We start from the raw sequence: 19,507 nt of genomic DNA, 5'->3' as shown, positions 1-19,507 counted from the left end.
ATAGCTTTAAGAAAGAATTCGTGTGTATTAAAAATTTTGAGAAAGAAAAACATTTAATAGATAAGCATAGCATGAAAGTAGAATCAATAGACTGAGCAATAGCAGGCAAACGGAAGATTTTGTTTACAGACAATTAGTGCCATTAAAAATACTATATGCTCATCAAGCAATGAACAATCTTTTTGTTGACAAAGTAATGAATAATTTCTTGAATCATTTTTCATTTTGTAGTAAGTAAGTACAATTAATGATGAGATTTCATATAGTAGTGTAACAGGTGTAATTGTGATAGAATTAAGAAACCCTGAGAGAGAGTCTCTACTGAAAAAAAGGCTTTGTAGTACGAAACAATTATGTGATGTAACGTTACTGCCAATAGCGATCTGAGAACGACACTGGAGCAGAATTCAATCAAAGACAAACCCGTTCCATGTAACCTACGCTTTGTATGTATCGAGGCTTCAATTGAAGCCTGTGTACTTGGTACACGTCCTTGAGTATCAATTACGCGGTACGCGAATCAAGTCAATCAACGCGGAAACTACACTGTAGTCCTGTAGGAAAGATCATTAAATAAAAATACTAATACTAAATGAAGTATTTATTGAGCAATATGTCCAAGTCCAGCTGTCATGCACATGGTAAAATCTATTTTCTAGATGGGTGATAACCCGGTAAGCTACACCTAAAAAGAAAAAAAAACTATGTACCAAAAATCACACACCTTTAAATAATTTTTAAAAAAGCCATATATGCCTAGTAACAATACTAAAAGTGTGTAATGACATGGTGAACACAATGGACTCAATGTAGATGAGAGTGATTATGCTAAGAACAGTTGATATGCATTAAAAATAAACTGTGTGCATAAACAATCTAGGAAAGGACGGAATATTGTGTGTAACAGGGACAGAAAATGACTGTTCTATCTGCACCAATATATACGTCGGAATAAGTCAAGTTCAAAATGGTTCAAATGGCTCTGAGCACTATGGGACTTAACAGCTGTGGTCATCAGTCCCCTAGAACTTAGAACTACTTAAACCTAACTAACCTAAGGACATCACACACATCCATGCCCGAGGCAGGATTCGAACCTGCGACCGTAGCAGTCGCGCAGTTCCGGACTGCGCGCCTAGAACCGCGAGACCACCGCGGCCGGCAATAAGTCAAGTGTTGAGTGACTAACTGTCATAGTGCAGTGCTCAACGAACAATAAATTTACTGTGTGTAAAAACGGTAGTTAGTGATCCGTTCGGAGTCGATTCAAACAAACATCGCTAGACGGAAACATTTAGTGTGTGTGAACCAAAACATTTACGCGTGTTGAGAGACGCTCTGGCAGCGTATCGACCGTGAGAACAAATGAAAGTGTGTAGTACAACGTGCGTGTGACGAACCCTAAATACCAGTGTCACAATGCGATTCACTTGTGAAGCCACAATAAACCCGTTATCACGCCAAAACATCCTGTGCATACCAGCGAAACGACGGCTTACTGAACAATAAACGCTTTTAACCAAGTTGCATTTTCTTCCACAGCTAATAATCTGTATCCTTAAAGACAGTACACCGTTGTGGAATGTGGTGTCACCGCCAGACACCACACTTGCTAGGTGGTAGCCTTTAAATCGGCCGCGGTCCGTTAGTATACGTCGGACTCGCGTGTCGCCACTATCAGTGATTGCAGACCGAGCGCCGCCACAAGGCAGGTCTAGAGAGACCCTAGCACTCGTCCCAGTTGTACAGCCGACCTTGCTAGCGATGGTTCACTGACAAATTACGCTCTCATTTGCCGAGACGATAGTTAGCATAGCCTTCAGCTACGTCATTTTCTACGACCTAGCAAGGCGCCATTACCAGTTACTATTGATGCTGTAAAACATGTACCGTCCAGAGCAATGTTCACCAATTATGGATTAAAGTTAAGTATTCCAACAGCTACGACCTTTTTTGCTAAAGTCTAACTTCCTTGTCCAGTTCCAAACCTGACGCCAGCCTGCGTGAGCTTAAACGCGTGCCTTTCGGCTTCCTGTCATAGTGGGTTGGCTGTCTTGCCAATCCACAACATGGAATATTTGTTTCATGCGTTGTGACGGGCAGCCATGCGGAGAAGCAGAGACGAGTGCCGTGCCGCCAGCCAGCCGGTCGCGGAAAACAACTGCAAGACGCCGACATTGGTGAATGGTTCGGCGCGGTTCGCGACTGCGCGGGCGCCTCCCCAACACGCCGTCGCTGTTATACGGCGAGCAGGTCGTCGACCCCAGCGGTCGTTGGCACGCCGCGTTCCAGACGACGCTACGCAACAATTGCTTCGCGCCGCCCGCTCCGTACGACATTGTCGACATTCAACCGAACATTACCAACTACGCTGTTAATGTACTAATATGAAAATGATTTATTGGACACGAAATTACGTGACAAACATTTTTTCTTTAGTTTACTGTGTATAAACTCAAAATATTCGTTTGTTCGATGATATACGTTATATGTTTTCGTCATATTAGTGAAGCAAACTGACACGAACGCCATACCATGGTAGAACATTTGTCGTGAGTAAGTGTAGAGACAATCGATTACACTACTGTAAAACTATTTAATGATTGACTTTCAGTGTGACACAGAACACAAATATTACCACGAATTTGAAAGAGAGTGGAAGGTACATTTTCAACAAGGGGACTAAAAGTTTAACATTTTATCATAAATAACCTTCGTTATCTGTGAACATTTGATAAATGCCAACCTTTCTTGACGAACAATCATACTGCGTATTACGACAAACCAGGCGATATGACCATGGCTCCGGCGCAGTTTTCCCAGGTTTTCTGACCGCACGTAGCCCGAATGGGGGAGCCAGAAAACTGTAATGACCCTGGGACTAGGTTTACGGTCACCTCGCAAAGTGTGAGAAAACCATAAAGAGTGTAATTAAAACTATAGTGCAAAAGAGCAAACAAGTGAATAGTGAATATTCCAAATAAGGTGACAAACAATTACAAAAAGGACGTTAGTGCCAGCATATTGCCGAACATTCTTAACGTTAGTCAATTGCTGCCATGGGGCATTGTAACGTCTCTTAGTAAAATACATATTAGGTAATAAAGAGAAAGCACTATGTGTCATGTTTTGTTCTTGTATAGAATTATGTACTGTTTTTTTTTATTTAGATAATATCTGTGTCGGCGAGTACTGAAACCGCCACAGACGATACTTATTAAATATCAAACAAAGATGAGAATATGTGACTAGTATAAATAGTACAGAACCAACATTAATTTCTCTGTCGTCTTCTTGTAGTTACGTGAGTAGGAACAGCCTGTGACGTTATATTGTACGCTTGCGTAGCATTCTTTTGTCAAGATTGTGAGAGGGACGCCATTAGACATAGCCTTGATTTGTTTAAATGTTTTGAATAGAGATACTTAGTGATACCTTACATTATGATTTGTAATAAGCTTGCCTGGTGTTTTATCCCGGCGCATTCAAACTGCATTAAATGAAATCAATCATACCGCAAAGAAGCGGGCAGGTAATAGTGAAAAAACAATATTTCTTTCAGCTTCCGGAATTGCAGAGCAGAGCAGCAGATTTTATGATGTGTTTTACATGTTGACGCGGGCTGCTGATAATATATTATTAACAGTGCAAAAAGATAATTTACCTCCACAACATAAAAGAAATCTTGCTGTGCGTAGTTCTGGTCTGGCAAACCTTATACTAAAAACAAAACATCTTTTTCTATGACAATAGTCTCATGTTCTCGTGTTAGTCGTGGTAATTATTGGTGTTTTACTGTTAACAAAAATCCACTGCAAAATGTTGATGTTGAACAATCATTGCCTACTGTAACATCAGTATTGATAACGAAGTAATTTTCTTTAACCTTTTCAATAACTATAAAGTAAGGAAGATATGTTGAACTTGATGGCGAGTTACAGTAACGAAAAAAATGTTCCTTTAATAGAAAGCCAGATCCAGAATAATAAGAACATAATATATTTTGTTTTGTTGAAAATTAATGATCCAAAGAAAGTCATAGCACAGCATCACTAAAAGGTACTTCGGGGCTCTTTTCGTAGCAACATATGTTATCTCATATATTAGTTGTTACGCGAGTATTAGTAAATCAAAGCAAATAGTAAAGAACCAGCGAAACTGTCGCCCAAAAGCGCGGGGCCGAATTTGCAGTGGCCACGAGAATAATAACTGTTTTATGTGTTTTCTTTCATTGTCTATTGTTATATACATGTATGTATTTAGTGATAAATGTATGTATGTGTCTCATGATTAATGCCATGTATTAATGAATGTACAAAAATTCTTTCATGAAAAAATGCACCAAAAAGGCACTTGAATGTTATTTGCAGAGTATCCATGTAGATATAGATGTGGATGTAGATGTAGATGTAGATATCTCAATTTAGTCCGTCAGTCCGTAGGGGATGGTACAAGAGGCGTGCAGTATGACCGGCCGTGCTTTTCCACGCGAGTTTTGCGGAGAGTAAGACAGTCTGTTCTTGGACTGTCTTACTGAGCCGTCGTGTAGGATCCTTTCTATCTGTTTTGCAGAGAAGCTTTCGACACTTATGTCCCTCGCAGAAGCTGTATCAACGCCGTCGGTTCTCTGTAAAGTGCAAGTCGGCTTGCTGCAAGTGATGAAGTAAGAAGCTATATGATTCGGAATAACGTTCAAAATGGATGGTGTAATTACATACTAAACAGTATAAACTGATAACACAGATGCAATTAATAATGATTAACTGAAATATAACAGTTTTCTGAGACAATGGTCCTGATGTGTTGGCAGATGTGCCAAAACCTTGTAGTTAGAGGAGGCCGAAATGCACGCTATAATCAAACGCAGACTGGCGTGAGGTCTGGAACAGGATACGTAATGAATGCTATAAAGAAAAGTACGTAGCTCCTGGAATACTTAACTTTAATCCATCATTTGTATACAGCATTCTTGATGATACCAGTGAGACTCTCTCTAGAAATGGTTAATGGCGCCTTGCTAGGTCGTAGCCATGGACTTAGCTGAAGGCTATTCTAACTATCTCTCGGTAAATGAGAGAAAGGCTTCGTCAGTGTAGTCGCTAGCAAAGTCGTCCGTACAACTGGGCGAGTGCTAGTACGTCTCTCTAGACCTGCCGTGTGGTGGCGCTCGGTCTGCAATTACTGACAGTGGCGACACGCGGGTCCGACATGTACTAATGGACCGCGGCCGATTTAAAGCTACCACCTAGCAAGTGTGGTGTCTGGCGGTGACACCACAGGTCCTACGACAGAACTAGTTCGGAAGGTGTCCTGTCGGTGACTGAGACTGTGGCGTACAGTCTGCAGCACTTACACTCGTACAGTTCGTACAGTTTCGTTAGCTTAAACATTATTCATTTATTTATTAAGATAGATTTCTGGCATTGTAGTATTTTTGTAAGAAAGTACTTATGATCTGCTGGCTTCTCCTAATATCTGTATTGGAAAAAGCGTCTTTTATTAGCAAATATTTAGTAAGCAAGATGCTTGCTCCGCGCCAGTATGACTGTGCTTTCCTACGTACCTCGCTGCTGACGTAACGGGCGTTCTCACGTCTCGCCACAGCGCCTCATACCACTGTCCACTGGCAACGCCAAATGGCCCATCGACTCATTCAGCCAGTGTGATGATGATGATGATGATGAAGATGATGATGTCTGGTTTTTGGGGCGCTCAGCTGCACGGTCATCAGCGCCCGTACAAAGTCGCAATTTTTAAAAAAGTCCAATCTAGCCACTGTCACGAATGATGATGATGATGATGATGATGACAGCCAGTGTGGAAACTGAAATCTCACTTCCAATTGTGTGCGCCCTCCAGTACCGTTTTACCCTCAGAAAGCTATCTGATATTTGCAGGCGTGATACAAAATTGTAAAATTGGAAAATAAGGAAATAAAATGTGGCTTGAACAAAAGGGGTACATTACGAGATCCTGAAAGGTGAGAATACGTACAGGGTTGACAAAAATTTCAGTATGAAAATAAAATGTGTAGCCATTTAATACTAATGTTCATAGTGATACATGGTTCAGTACTTGTATAGTTTTTGTCAGAGAATGAATACAAAAATTGGTACTTGGTTGTTTAAGTAATTTACAACGGGCTGCCGCAGCCGCTACATGTGAAAAAATTGTAAGGAGCATTCCATAGGTTTCAACTCTAGGTCTTTTTTTCAGATGGTAGTAGCATCGTCGTCAAGCTGGGTAAAGAAACTTCAACAGAGAAAATGGCGAGATATGTTCTGTATATGTTATATGTTTTCCAGTAATGGACACACCGTTCATTTACTATTCACTTTTGCGTTGTCAAAACTGATGACATCTTTAATTGACTTAATGAACCAATAAGAAACTGTATAGTGTCGAAATATTACAGTGGCCTTTTTTTTTAAGTCATCAGTCCGGTTTGATTCTTCTTCCATGCCAACCTCTTCATCTCAGAGTAGCAATTGCAACGTACGTCCTCAATTATTTGTTGCGTGTATTCCAATCACTGTCTTCCTCTGTAGTTTTTACGCTCTACCGCTTCCTCTAGTACCATGGAATTTATTCCTTGATGCCTTAACAAATGTTGTATCATCCAGCCCCTTCTCCTTGTCAGTGTTTTTCCATAGATTCCTTTCCTCACCGATTCTGCGGAGACACTCCTCATTCCTTACCTTATCAGTCCACCTAATTTTCAACATTCATCTTTAGCACATCATCTCAAATTCTTCAATTCTATTCTGCTACGGTTTCCCCAGAGTCTGCATTTCACTACCATGCAATACTGTGCTCCAGAAGTACAGTCTCAGAATGTTCTGCCCCAAGAGTCTCTAGCGACTCATATTCATGAAAATATAAATGCAAGGAGCTTTTACCACTCGAGCTACAACGTTATGGTTCAGATACTATTGTTATAAGAGTAAAAGACAACTCTGGAGATGTAAAAGCCACTGTGTTAATATACGTGTGGTTTCACTCATTGACGTTCTGTGTAAGAAGATAATGCCTTATGACACTTTCTTGCTGCTGAGTGAGTAGAATACATTTTTTGTTGATGTATTTATTGACTGTCATAGGTAAGCTCATGAATGGCACAGAAAATGAAACTGATGGTAGCAAAGCAGAAACAGAAATGCTGAACTCAGCTATCAAATGTTCCTTTACAAAGGAAAATCTAGGAGAACTGCACCAGATTAAGGTTTGCACCACTGCAAAATGTGAGTGACATAGATATTAGTTGTGTTGAGAAAAAACTGAAATCGCTGAAACGGAACAAAGCCACGGGTCCAGATGAAATCCTAATAAGATTCTATGCAAAATCAGCCCCTTCTTTAAACATAATATTCAGTCGTTCCCTCAAACAAAAAGTTTTCTCACAGGGTATACTGAAAGCCGTGGATCAGCATTTGTTCCGAAAAGCATTTGACTAATTGCAAGACTAACGCTTACTAACGAAATTTGTGAATATATAGAGGATTTCTTGCTGGGAAGGACGCAGCGAATCATCGATAGTTGCAGAAGAATCTTTACACGTACCCCACTGAAGTGTGTTGGTACCATTACAGTTCTTGTTACGTCTTAATGACCTGGCAAAAAATATTGATAATAACCTTAAACTTTTTGCAATTGATGGCATTATCTGAAATGAAATACTTTGAGTAAAAATATACACAACTGTTCAGTTAGCTCTTGATAAGATTTCAAAGTGTTGCAGTGATAGGAAACTCACTTTTAAGGTTCAAATATGTACAACTGTACGGTTCAAAAAACGCTAATGACTTAGTATCCTGTGACAACTCTACCAATTGGAGTCAGTCAACTTACAGAAACAATTGGGTGAACCTATTTGTAGGGAATGGTCACATACGCTCAGTCGTAGGTGAACACATACGCTCAGTCGTAGGTGAAGCAGATGGCAGAATTAGGTTACCTGGTAGGACACTGGGAAAACGATGTCAGTGCGCAAAGAATATTGCTTACAAAATGCTCTTTGACACGTATCAGAATGTTGCTCAGGTGTGTCGGACCCGTAACAAATAGGCGTCATCGAACGTATACAAAGAAGGAGAAACGAGTTGTTAGAAACTTGTTTGACCTACGTGGGAGAGCCAGGGAGACAGTGAAAGAAAATGAACTGGCAGACGTTTGATTTTTCCAACTAAACAGCGAAAGCCAAATACAAGGTTTCAAGAATCAGACATTGAGGAATCTGGAAACATTCTACAACCCTCTACCTATCGCTTTCATAGGGACTGCGTAGATGAGATTAAACTAACTACAGCGCACTCCGAGGCATTTAACCACTCATTCTTCCCGCGCTCCAAATGCGGATGGAACAGCACAAAACAATAATAAGAGGTGCTATGCTATGCTATCCTATGCGTTTGATAGTGGTTTCCGAAGTAAAAATGTAGATGTATAAGTGTATATTCAAAGAAAAATGGAATATTATATTCACTGTTAATTTTCACTCTCAGTAGCCTTGCAAACGGACTGCATGCTTTTTTATTGATTAAAGTGTTAGTATATTTTACACCAGTGCCACCCAAAGAACCGCATATCTGATTTTTTGGAATCTAGTATGGCGTGATTTATCCTTCTGTCCACGTCTGGTTTGTCTACAATGTGTGTGAGGTCGACGAGCGTGTGGTTTCGTAAAACTCATTACCAGTGCCGCATCGAGAGGTTTACTTGCCTCGGGCCCCACCTATAGTGATCTGTGATAAACACGAGATAAGGGTGATAGCTAACGCTTCGCAGTATTCGATGTATGGTGTAACTGCAACGACTTCATATCTTAAACACTTAATGACGATAGAGATTTAAAACATTCTTGTTTTCGTGTTTGTAGAGGTCTGCCGGCCGCAGTGGCCGAGCGGTTCTAGGCGCTTCAGGCCGGAATCGCGCTGCTGATACGGTCGCAAGTTCGAATCCTGCCTCGGCCATGGATATCTGTGATGTCCTTAGGTTAGTTAAGTTTAAGTAGTTCTAAGTCTAGGGGACTGGTGATCTCAGATGTTAAGTCCCACAGTGCTTAGAGCCATATGAACCATTCGACTGTGTCTGTGATACAATATCCAAAGTCAATGTCTGTCTTCAGGAGTTCTGGGAACCGGGGTGATGCAAAACTATTTTTTGTGTGTGTACATATGAATGACCTTTTTGCCAATGATAGTCTGCTTTTTATGTCCTCCTTGCTCCATCCGTAAGGGGTTATATTATTATCTAGGTAGCAGAATTATTTACCTTCGTCTACTTTGTGATCCCCTACTCTAATGTTAAATTTATCGCTGTTCTCGTTTCTACTACTTCTCAAAACATCCTTATTTTTTCTGTTTACTCTCAATCCATATTCTGTACTGATGAGACTGTTCATTCAACAGACCAGCGACTCTTATCATCGATATCCTTTCATCTTGAATTTTAATCCCACTCTTGAAAGTTTCTCTTAATTTCGTAACTACTTCTTCGATGTACAGACTGAACAATAGGGGCGAAAGACTACATCCCTGTGTTACACCCTTTTTAATCCGAGCTCTTCGTTGTTACTCTTCCTTATCTGAACCATTTTGTAGAGGTCTAAACTAAAATGTGAGACTCTAGTGAGTAGAAAATTAAACGTGTCTTAATAATTTGTAACGTAATGTCTATACGAGTTCACAAAGATTGTCCCTAATAAAATCTGTTACTGAAATCACTCCGAGTCGTAAGTACACTTGTAAGTAGGCTGTTTATATTTTCTTATTGGCAACGTTACGTAGCGCTCTGTATGAAAATCACTGGCTGTGCTGTGTGCAGTCTGTGGCTAGTTTGCATTGTTGTCTGCCATTGTAGTGTTGGGCAGCGGCAGCTGGATGTGAACAGCGCGTAGCGTTGCGCAGTTGGAAGTGAACCGCCAGCAGTGGTGGATGTGGAGAGAGAAATGGCGGAGTTTTGATATTTGTAAGAATGGATGTTATGAACTCCTATATATATTATGACTTTTGATGATATTAAGGTAAATACATCGTTTGTTCTCTATTAATATCTTTCATTTGCTAACTATCCCTATCAGTAGTTAGTGCCTTCCGTAGTTTGAATATTTTATTTAGCTGGCAGTAGTGGTGCTCGCTGTATTGCAGTAGTTCGACTAACGAAGATTTTTGTGAGGTAAGTGATTTCTGAAAGGTATAGTTTAATGTTACTCAGGGCCATTCTTTTGCAGGGATCTTTGATAGTCAGATTGCGTTGCGCTAAAAATATTGTGTGTCAGTTTAAGCACAGTCTTGTGTAAATTGTTCTAAGGGGACGTTTCACACTGATGTCCAAAATTAAAGCAACAAATCGAAATTTTGCAAGGTTGCACTTATTTTGCCACAAAACAGTAAAGTAGAAAAAATATAAAGAATACGGCACGATAACAATTGTGACGTGCATAACGGTAGCCAAAAACGTTCTTTGTTTTTTTCCAACTTAACAGATTTACACACACATTCCGACAACTGGTTAATCCGCTCAGTATGCGGTGTGACCACCTGTGACAGCAATACAGGCCTGATAAACGACGGGCCATGGTTTGAATGATGTCATGAATTTCATGTTGAGGCAATAACGTCTATTCTTCCTGCAGCGCTGCTCGAAAGTCTTGGAGTGAGTTGGTGGATGTTGACGTGCTGCAACCCATGTCCCTGGTGCATTCCAGACCTGCTGTATGGGATTCAAATCGAGAGGGCAAGCATGCCGCGCTATGCGTGCAATATCTTCCGTTTACAGGAAACCTTTAACCATCCTTGCCCTATGAGGTCGAGCATTATCGTCCAGCAATACGAAGTCTGGGCCCACAGCATCTCGCAAACAACCGCGCATGAAGTCCAAGATCTCGCCACGACACCTGACAGCAGTTATTTAATCGTACAGTTTCACGAAGAGGTGTTTGAATGGACAACATAATCCCTGTCCACAGCATTAGGGATCATCCTCGATATGTCTCATTCCACAACGGTTGGGTCTCGAAATCGTGTTCCACGTTCCCTCCAGTTGCGAATCCGTCGAGTATCACTGTCCAGACCAAATCGGGACTCATCAGCGAAAAGAATATTGGTCTGCTGCTCGACCGTGCAGGTGGCATCTTGACGGCTCTAGACGCGACGGAAGTACACGCGCAGCAGGTCTCCGACAATAAAGCTACTCTGACCAAGCTCTCTGTACACCGTTTGCCTCGCGACAACACGTTCTGTGGATATTGGGAAGTTGCGAAGTGCTAAGGCGGTACCGTCGTGTCCTTACAGCCAAATGACGGTCCTCTCTTTATAATGTTTCAAGTGGTCTTCGGGATACAGTTTCGTCTCTATAAACTGTCGCCACATCCGAAAAGCAGGGCGACTCACATTAAGCCATCGGGCCAAATCAGTTTGCGACTGTCCTGATTCCATTCTTCCTATGGCCCACCACTGCAGAGAGCCTGGTAGGAGTCTTCTCTGTGCCACTCTGCTCATTCTCTGATTGTGTACACTACGATTGTGTATGTGTGACTACCTGCTAAACACTGTCTCTTTTAATAGGCCTCTGACATCATCGTTGGCGTGATTGTCTGTTGACCAGAATGCCATCTTCCGTGCAGGACACGATCGTACGGACATCCTGTGCCAGTTTGTATGGTTATATCGCGAATTAGATACAGGACGGGGAAATAGTGGTTTGTTGCTTTAATTTTGGAACCAGTATGTATGGAATTTGTTAACGATTTCGGTTTCATAAAGTTACACTACTGGCCATTAAAATTGCTACACCAAGAAGAAATGCAAATGATAAACGGGTATTCATTGGATAAATATATTATACTAGAACTGACATGTGATTACATTTTCACGCAATTTGGGTGCATACATCCTGAGAAATCAGTACCCAGGACAACCACCTCTGGCCGTAATAACGGCCTTGATACGCCTGGGCATTGAGTCAAACAGAGCTTGGATGTCGTGTACAGGTACAGCTGCCCATGCAGCTTCAACACGATACCACAGTTCATCAAGAGTAGCGACTGGCGTATTGACGAGCCAGTTGCTCGGCCACCATTGACCAGACGTTTTCAGTTGGGGAGAGATCTGAAGAATGTGCTAGCCAGAGCAGCAGTCGAATATTTTCTGTATCCAGAAAGCCCGTACAGGACTTGCAACATGCGGTCATGCATTATCCAGCTCAAATTTAGGGTTCCGCAGGGATCGAATGAAGGTTAGAGCCACGGGTCGTAACACGTCTGAAATGTAACGTCCACTGTTCAAAGTGCCGTCAATGCGAACAAGAGGTGCCGAGACGTGTAACCAATGGCACCCCATACCATCACGCAGAGTGATACGCTAGTATGGCGATGACGAATACACGCTTCCAATGTGCGTTCACCGCGATGTCGCCAAACAAAGATACGACCATTATAATGCTGTAAACAGAACCTGGATTCATCCGAAAAAATGACGTTTTGCCATTCGTGCACCTAGATTCGTTGTTGAGTACACCATCGTAGGCGCTCCTGTCTGTGATGCAGCGTCAAGGGTAACCGCAGACATGGTCTCCGAGCTCATAGTCCATGCTGCTGCAAACGTCGTCGAACTGTTCGTGCAGATGGTTGTTGTCTTGCAAACGTCCCCATCTGTTGACTCAGGGATCGAGACGTGGTTGCACGATCCGTTACAGCCATGCAGATAAGATGCCTGTCATCTCGACTGTTAGTGATACGAGGCCGTTGGGATCAAGAACGGCGTTCCGTATTACCCTCCTGAACCCACCGATTCCATATTCTGCTAACAGTCATTGGATCTCGACCAACGCGAGCAGCAATGTCGCGATACGATAAACCGCAATCGCGATAGGCTACAATCCGACCTTTATCAAAGTCGAAAACGTGATGGTACGCATTTCTCCTCCTTACACGTGGTATCACAACAACGTTTCACACCAGGCAACGCCGGTCAACTGCTGTTTGTGTATGAGAAATCGGTTGGAAACTTTCCTCATGTCAGCACGTTGTAGGTGTCGCCACCGGCGCCAACCTTGTGTGAATGCTCTGAAAAGCTAATCATTTGCATATCACAGCATCTTCTTCGTGTCGGTTAAATTTCGCGTCTGTAGCACGTCATCTTCGTAGTGTAGCAATTTTAATGGCCAGTAGTGTATCTTCAGGAGCTGTGAGGCAAACAGCAGGTTTTGTTAGTGCTGACAGTCGAGTTAAATGGTTCTGCTACAGCATCAGACAGGGCGTCCACCACGCGGCGTGACAAGTACCGTGAGACGATGGTGAGGCAGTGCGTGGCAGGCGCGTGATACGACTCCAGTGGAAGTGATACGACGTACTAACGTGCCACTGTGTCGACTTCGGACGATAAAGGTGTCCCGACGTCACTGAATTAATGTTGAATCTTTAGTGACGTACTGATGTCGACCAACGTGTGCGTTCAAAGACTTCGATAAGTGTTTGGTTTTTCTTTTATGTTTTCCAAGGTCGCAGTACCATTGTAAGAATTGTGACTGAAGCGTCGGCGACAATACGGGAATCTCATCCGCCTGCATATTTTCCAGGACCAACTCAATAAATCTTGAAGACGACTACTAATCATTATAGGGAACTAGGGAATCTACCGAACTGTTTTGGCAGCCTTGCCGGAAAGCGCGGCAGATTTAGAGCTGCCATTAAACCTTAATCAGCAATTCACAGTTACAAAAATTTCCCTACCGTAATGTAGTTACCCTCCTTAGGATTCGTATGGGTTATTTTTATCAGTTGGTGCTACGTTTTCCTAGCTGCGGGAATTTGTCGCAGCGTGCTGCGGAATACACTAGCGTCTTCCGCTGTGCGATGCGGGTGGCAGGGTGCTTCGTGAAACGTTTTCTGGCACGGCGCGGTGCTTGTTCAAAATGGTTCAAATGGCTCTGAGCACTATGGGACTTAACAGCTGTGGTCATCAGTCCCCTAGAACGTAGAGCTACACTCCTGGAAATTGAAATAAGAACACCGTGAATTCATTGTCCCAGGAAGGGGAAACTTTATTGACACATTCCTGGGGTCAGATACATCACATGATCACACTGAAAGAACCACAGGCACATAGACACAGGCAACAGAGCATGCATAATGTCGGCACTAGTACAGTGTATATCCACCTTTCGCAGCAATGCAGGCTGCTATTCTCCCATGGAGACGATCGTAGAGATGCTGGATGTAGTCCTGTGGAACGGCTTGCCATGCCATTTCCACCTGGCGCCTCAGTTGGACCAGCGTTCGTGCTGGACGTGCAGACCGCGTGAGACGACGCTTCATCCAGTCCCAAACATGCTCAATGGGGGACAGATCCGGAGATCTTGCTGGCCAGGGTAGTTGACTTACACCTTCTAGAGTACGTTGGGTGGCACGGGATACATGCGGACGTGCATTGTCCTGTTGGAACAGCAAGTTCCCTTGCCGGTCTAGGAATGGTAGAACGATGGGTTCGATGACGGTTTGGATGTACCGTGCACTATTCAGTGTCCCCTCGACGATCACCAGTGGTGTACGGCAAGTGTAGGAGATCGCTCCCCACACCATGATGCCGGGTGTTGGCCCTGTGTGCCTCGGTCGTATGCAGTCCTGATTGTGGCGCTCACCTGCACGGCGCCAAACACGCATACGACCATCATTGGCACCAAGGCAGAAGCGACTCTCATCGCTGAAGACGACACGTCTCCATTCGTCCCTCCATTCACGCCTGTCGCGACACCACTGGAGGCGGGCTGCACGATGTTGGGGCGTGAGCGGAAGACGGCCTAACGGTGTGCGGGACCGTAGCCCAGCTTCATGGAGACGGTTACGAATGGTCCTCGCCGATACCCCAGGAGCAACAGTGTCCCTAATTTGCTGGGAAGTGGCGGTGCGGTCCCCTACGGCACTGCGTAGGATCCTACGGTCTTGGCGTGCATCCGTGCGTCGCTGCGGTTCGGTCCCAGGTCGACGGGCACGTGCACCTTCCGCCGACCACTGGCGACAACATCGATGTACTGTGGAGACCTCACGCCCCACGTGTTGAGCAATTCGGCGGTACGTCCACCCGGCCTCCCGCATGCCCACTATACGCCCTCGCTCAAAGTCCGTCAACTGCACATACGGTTCACGTCTACGCTGTCGCGGCATGCTACCAGTGTTAAAGACTGCGATGGAGCTCCGTATGCCACGGCAAACTGGCTGACACTGACGGCGGCGGTGCACAAATGCTGCGCAGCTAGCGCCATTCGACGGCCAACACCGCGGTTCCTGATCTGTCCGCTGTGCCGTGCGTGTGATCATTGCTTCTACAGCCCTCTCGTAGTGTCCGGAGCAAGTATGGTGGGTCTGACACACCGGTGTCAATGTGTTCTTTTTTCCATTTCCAGGAGTGTATTTAAACCTAACTAACCTAAGGACATCACACACATCCATGCCCGAGGCAGGATTCGAACCTGCGACCGTAGCAGTCTCGCGGTTCCGGACTGCGCGCCTAGAACCGCGAGCGGTGCTTGTCAAAACCCAAAAAATGAAACTATTTTTTGTAGAATTTGGCAACTGCACCTGATAAAGTGATACGAGAACTACCTCTTGATACCTTTTTTTTAACTTAATGAAAATTTTGTGCTATTGAAATAGATAATTATTTAAGATTTTAAGAACAGTTGATTTTTCACGCTACTCGATATTTATCACGCCATATCTCCTAAATTAAGTCTCGTACAACAACATAACTTTATAGTTGCCTTTAGTAGTATATGTCGATAACATCTGCAAAAGTTCTCGCCAGTGGAGTCGGTAATAGTGAAATAATAAATTAAAATGTAACGTCTGACGCGGAACTTTTACCAAACCATCGTCCAAAATGTAGTAAGCTACAAATCTTTTCCCGTTACATTTTTTGTGGCGGATGAAAGCGAGAAAAAGTTTCAGAGAGGTTTGAAATAATTTTTACAGTGTGTTGGAAGTCGGTGGGTGGTATGGTTTCTCCTAGACGAGAGCAGTTTCGTGCGGTTCCTTGGCGCGACGCCATGTCCTGCGCCGTGTGAGGATCTCTCTGCTGGGCCCAGGACAGTGTAGCGGGATAGTTAGCAGCGGAGGCAGTGAAGTCCAAACATGCAGCGCAGTGCTCGGGCTAAAGGCTGTTCATTTTGGCACTCCGAAAGAACATGGAAGTCAGGGAAGAGGGGTAGGACTGTATGTTATTGGAAAGAGTAGTCAGGAAGCGCAATGCAGTGAGACGATGTTCTTGCACCGTGAAGAAGAAGGAGCATATAAAAATTTAGTTAACACATTTGCTCGACGATGCGGAGAAGTTTATGGTATTTTTCCGATTCACGCTCAACCAGTTTTGTTATTTTCTTTCGTTAATTGCAGACAAACCTGTAATCGAGCCGGCATCTCGTGGTCGTGCGGTAGCGTTCTCGTTTCTCACGCCCGGGTTCCCGGGTTCGATTCCCGGCGGGGTCAGGGATTTTCTCTGCCTCGTGATGGCTGGGTGTTGTGTGCTGTCCTTCGTTTAGTTAGGTTTAAGTAGTTCTAAGTTATAGGGGACTGATGACCATAGATGTCAAGTCCCATAGTGCTCAGAGCCTTTTTTTTTTTTTTTTGAACCTGTAATCGAGTGGCAAAATGTATTACATTGGACATAATGAAAGACATCTACATCTACATCATATTCCACAAGCCACCTAATGGTGTGTGGTGGAGGGTACTTTCGGCACCACTATCGGAACCCTCCAACCCTGTTCCAGTCGCGAATAGTTTTATTAATTTTTCTTCCGATTTCTGACCAAATTAAGTCTTTCTTTCATTTGATTTTTCCACTCGGCGTCGGCCATATTCCACAAAATTTGCTTTTCGGAAAACAGTTCGATAAGCTCCTCATCCTATGAGGCAGAGAAGCGGTTAGCCGACATTTCTGGTGATTGTTTCTATAGCAACTCTGTTAAAAATTGACTATTGTTGCCCGTGCGTGCGGAAAAAAACAATGCAGCTGACGTCTGGCTGGTGCCCAGTTCGACTCCAAGTCTCCGGCCAAGTAAATCGCTGCGACGTGCGGGACACGCGAAGCATGCAAGCGTTTCTCACAGGCGGAGCCCGCGGCGGCACTGCGTTAGCCGCACCCTAGTAAAAGGGTCCCGTGTGTTTGCATTGTGCGAGTGTGCGGCAGGGTTTCGCACGCGTTTTACGCAGCTCGCTGCGGGAATTTTTGCAGTTAGGAAAATGCAGCTTTACGTTCGAGTCTAGGGCCGCAAAGATGTTGGGAGAATGGGAAGTTCTTTAGGTAAAGCATTGTTTGGAGATAAGATGCTGCTTTCGAAACCTATACTTTTGCCTCAAGAAAACTGCAGTTTTCCTTTTTATTTTGCCGAGGATTAAGCTTTTTCTCTCGCAGAACACACAGTGAGACCATATCCCTGTACAAAATTAATTAATAGAAGGCTTATATTTAAATACAGATTATCCAGGCGAAGTGGGTTAATAAAATGCTCTTTTGCTGTGTAAGAGGCGAAGTTTCGCGTTTTGTACTTTAATAAATTGTGACATGAAAAAATCTGTTTGATACTCCATGCTACATGAGGATTACGTAACTTTATACTAATTTATGATTGTGTACATTGTAAGGTATATGTGCAGGACAATGTAACCATGCTATTCGAAATTCATATACAAACGAATAAAAATAAAGGTCGTGTGACTAGGGCCTCCCGTCGGGTAGACCGTTCGCCGGGTGCAAGTCTTTCGATTCGACGTCACTTCGGCGACTTGCGTGTCGATGGGGATGAGATAATGATTAGTAGGACAACACAAAACCCAGTCACTGAGCGGAGACAATCTCCGACCCAGCCGGGGATCGAGCCCGGGCCCTTAGGATTGACCTTCTGTCGCACTGACCACTCACCTACCGGGGGCGGACTACAGACCAATAGAAACCTGCTATGGAGTTGAGAAATTGGCTCTTTATTTTCGTTATTAGCCAAAGTAGAGCACTGTTTCGCAGAACAAAGTGTGTATGAAGATAAATACCGAAAGGACCTGATATTACATTACATCAAGAAGATCTGTCAAAAGCTTTGCATACACTTTTATGAAATAATACTTTACTCATTGCTGTTTAATCATATATCCTCTTCTTATTCAACACGCTGCTAGCCCCGTTGGAGGTCGAGTCCTCCCTCGGGCATGGGTGTGTGTGTATCGTCCTTAGCGTAAGTTGGTTTAAGTAGTGTGTAAGCTTAGGGACCGATGACCTCTGCAGTTTCGTCCCATAAGAAGTTACCACAAATTCCTATTTTTTCCTCTTCAACAAATAAATTAGATGAAATTCAGTTACTGCACCTGTCTTTGATATTTCTCTTGCAATTCTTTCCCACTCTTTATCAAATGGTTCAAATGGCTCTGAGCACTATGGGACTCAACATCTTAGGTCATAAGTCCCCTAGAACTTAGAACTACTTAAACCTAACTAACCTAAGGACATCACACACACCCATGCCCGAGGCAGGATTCGAACCTGCGACCGTTGCAGTCCCGCGGTTCCGGACTGCAGCGCCAGAACCGCTAGACCACCGCGGCCGGCCCACTCTTTATCTTCAGCGTTCTTGTTGCTGTGGTCGTAAATACGTGGACATTTCTTCAAAAGATCAGCAGAACTCAAGATCGATTCTCAGTGTTATGGATACAGAGAAAATCGGACAACCAAAGCAGAATCTTTCGTAAATTTTCATTACCACAGCTGCGACATGTGACGAAAGTGTAGCATACCGCTTTCACTTGGCAGTGCCGTGGCGTGACGAACGAATAAGTTCCGTCGCTCAGCTTCGTAAGCGACGCTCCACTTAGGGTGTGGTTGTTTCATGTGATGTTACAAGCTGGATGCAAGCCTTTTGACACGCCATGCGCCGTGTCAATTGCCATTAGGGCTATGAAAGTTATGGCTTAATTTTGTACCTTAGGTACCGTCGAGAAACACAAAGAAAGTCAGAAGTATTCGTAACTTGTTATTTGTTACTCAACGTCATTACTGATACAGCCTTGACACAGAAATGCTTTTTTTGTTAACATGTCAAGTCGTGAGTATAATTGTGCTCGTGAATGCACCATTTGAGTACTATCGCTCCCAGAAGAGATTTTTCTCTTCTACATACTGATGAACAGTCACCATGTCTGTAATGGCATTAATGGTAAAAGCTGAATTTATAAGAGCTGAACTCATTCTCGAATAAAAATAATTCCAAATCGAACGGCTACGCCGCCGCCTGACATAGGCCTACTACAGGCAGGAGCATCAGCTGTGCTGTACAGTGGCAGACGTCTGCTTAGAGAAGGCAGTTCAGTGCGTGTGTCCCGCCCACTTGCTATACGGTGTCAAAACTCCCATTTCACCCTGTGTGCTTTCAAAAAGCTGGCCGTTTGCAGTACACGGGAATCCGTATCGTACTAAAAGGAAATGGAGGATTGTAAATACGATCGACTCCGCGCGTCTTTGCTATG

Source organism: Schistocerca cancellata, chromosome 1, assembly GCF_023864275.1.
Source record: "Schistocerca cancellata isolate TAMUIC-IGC-003103 chromosome 1, iqSchCanc2.1, whole genome shotgun sequence".
NCBI classification, from domain to species: Eukaryota; Metazoa; Arthropoda; class Insecta; order Orthoptera; family Acrididae; genus Schistocerca; species Schistocerca cancellata.
This window is presented reverse-complemented; position numbering follows the sequence as displayed.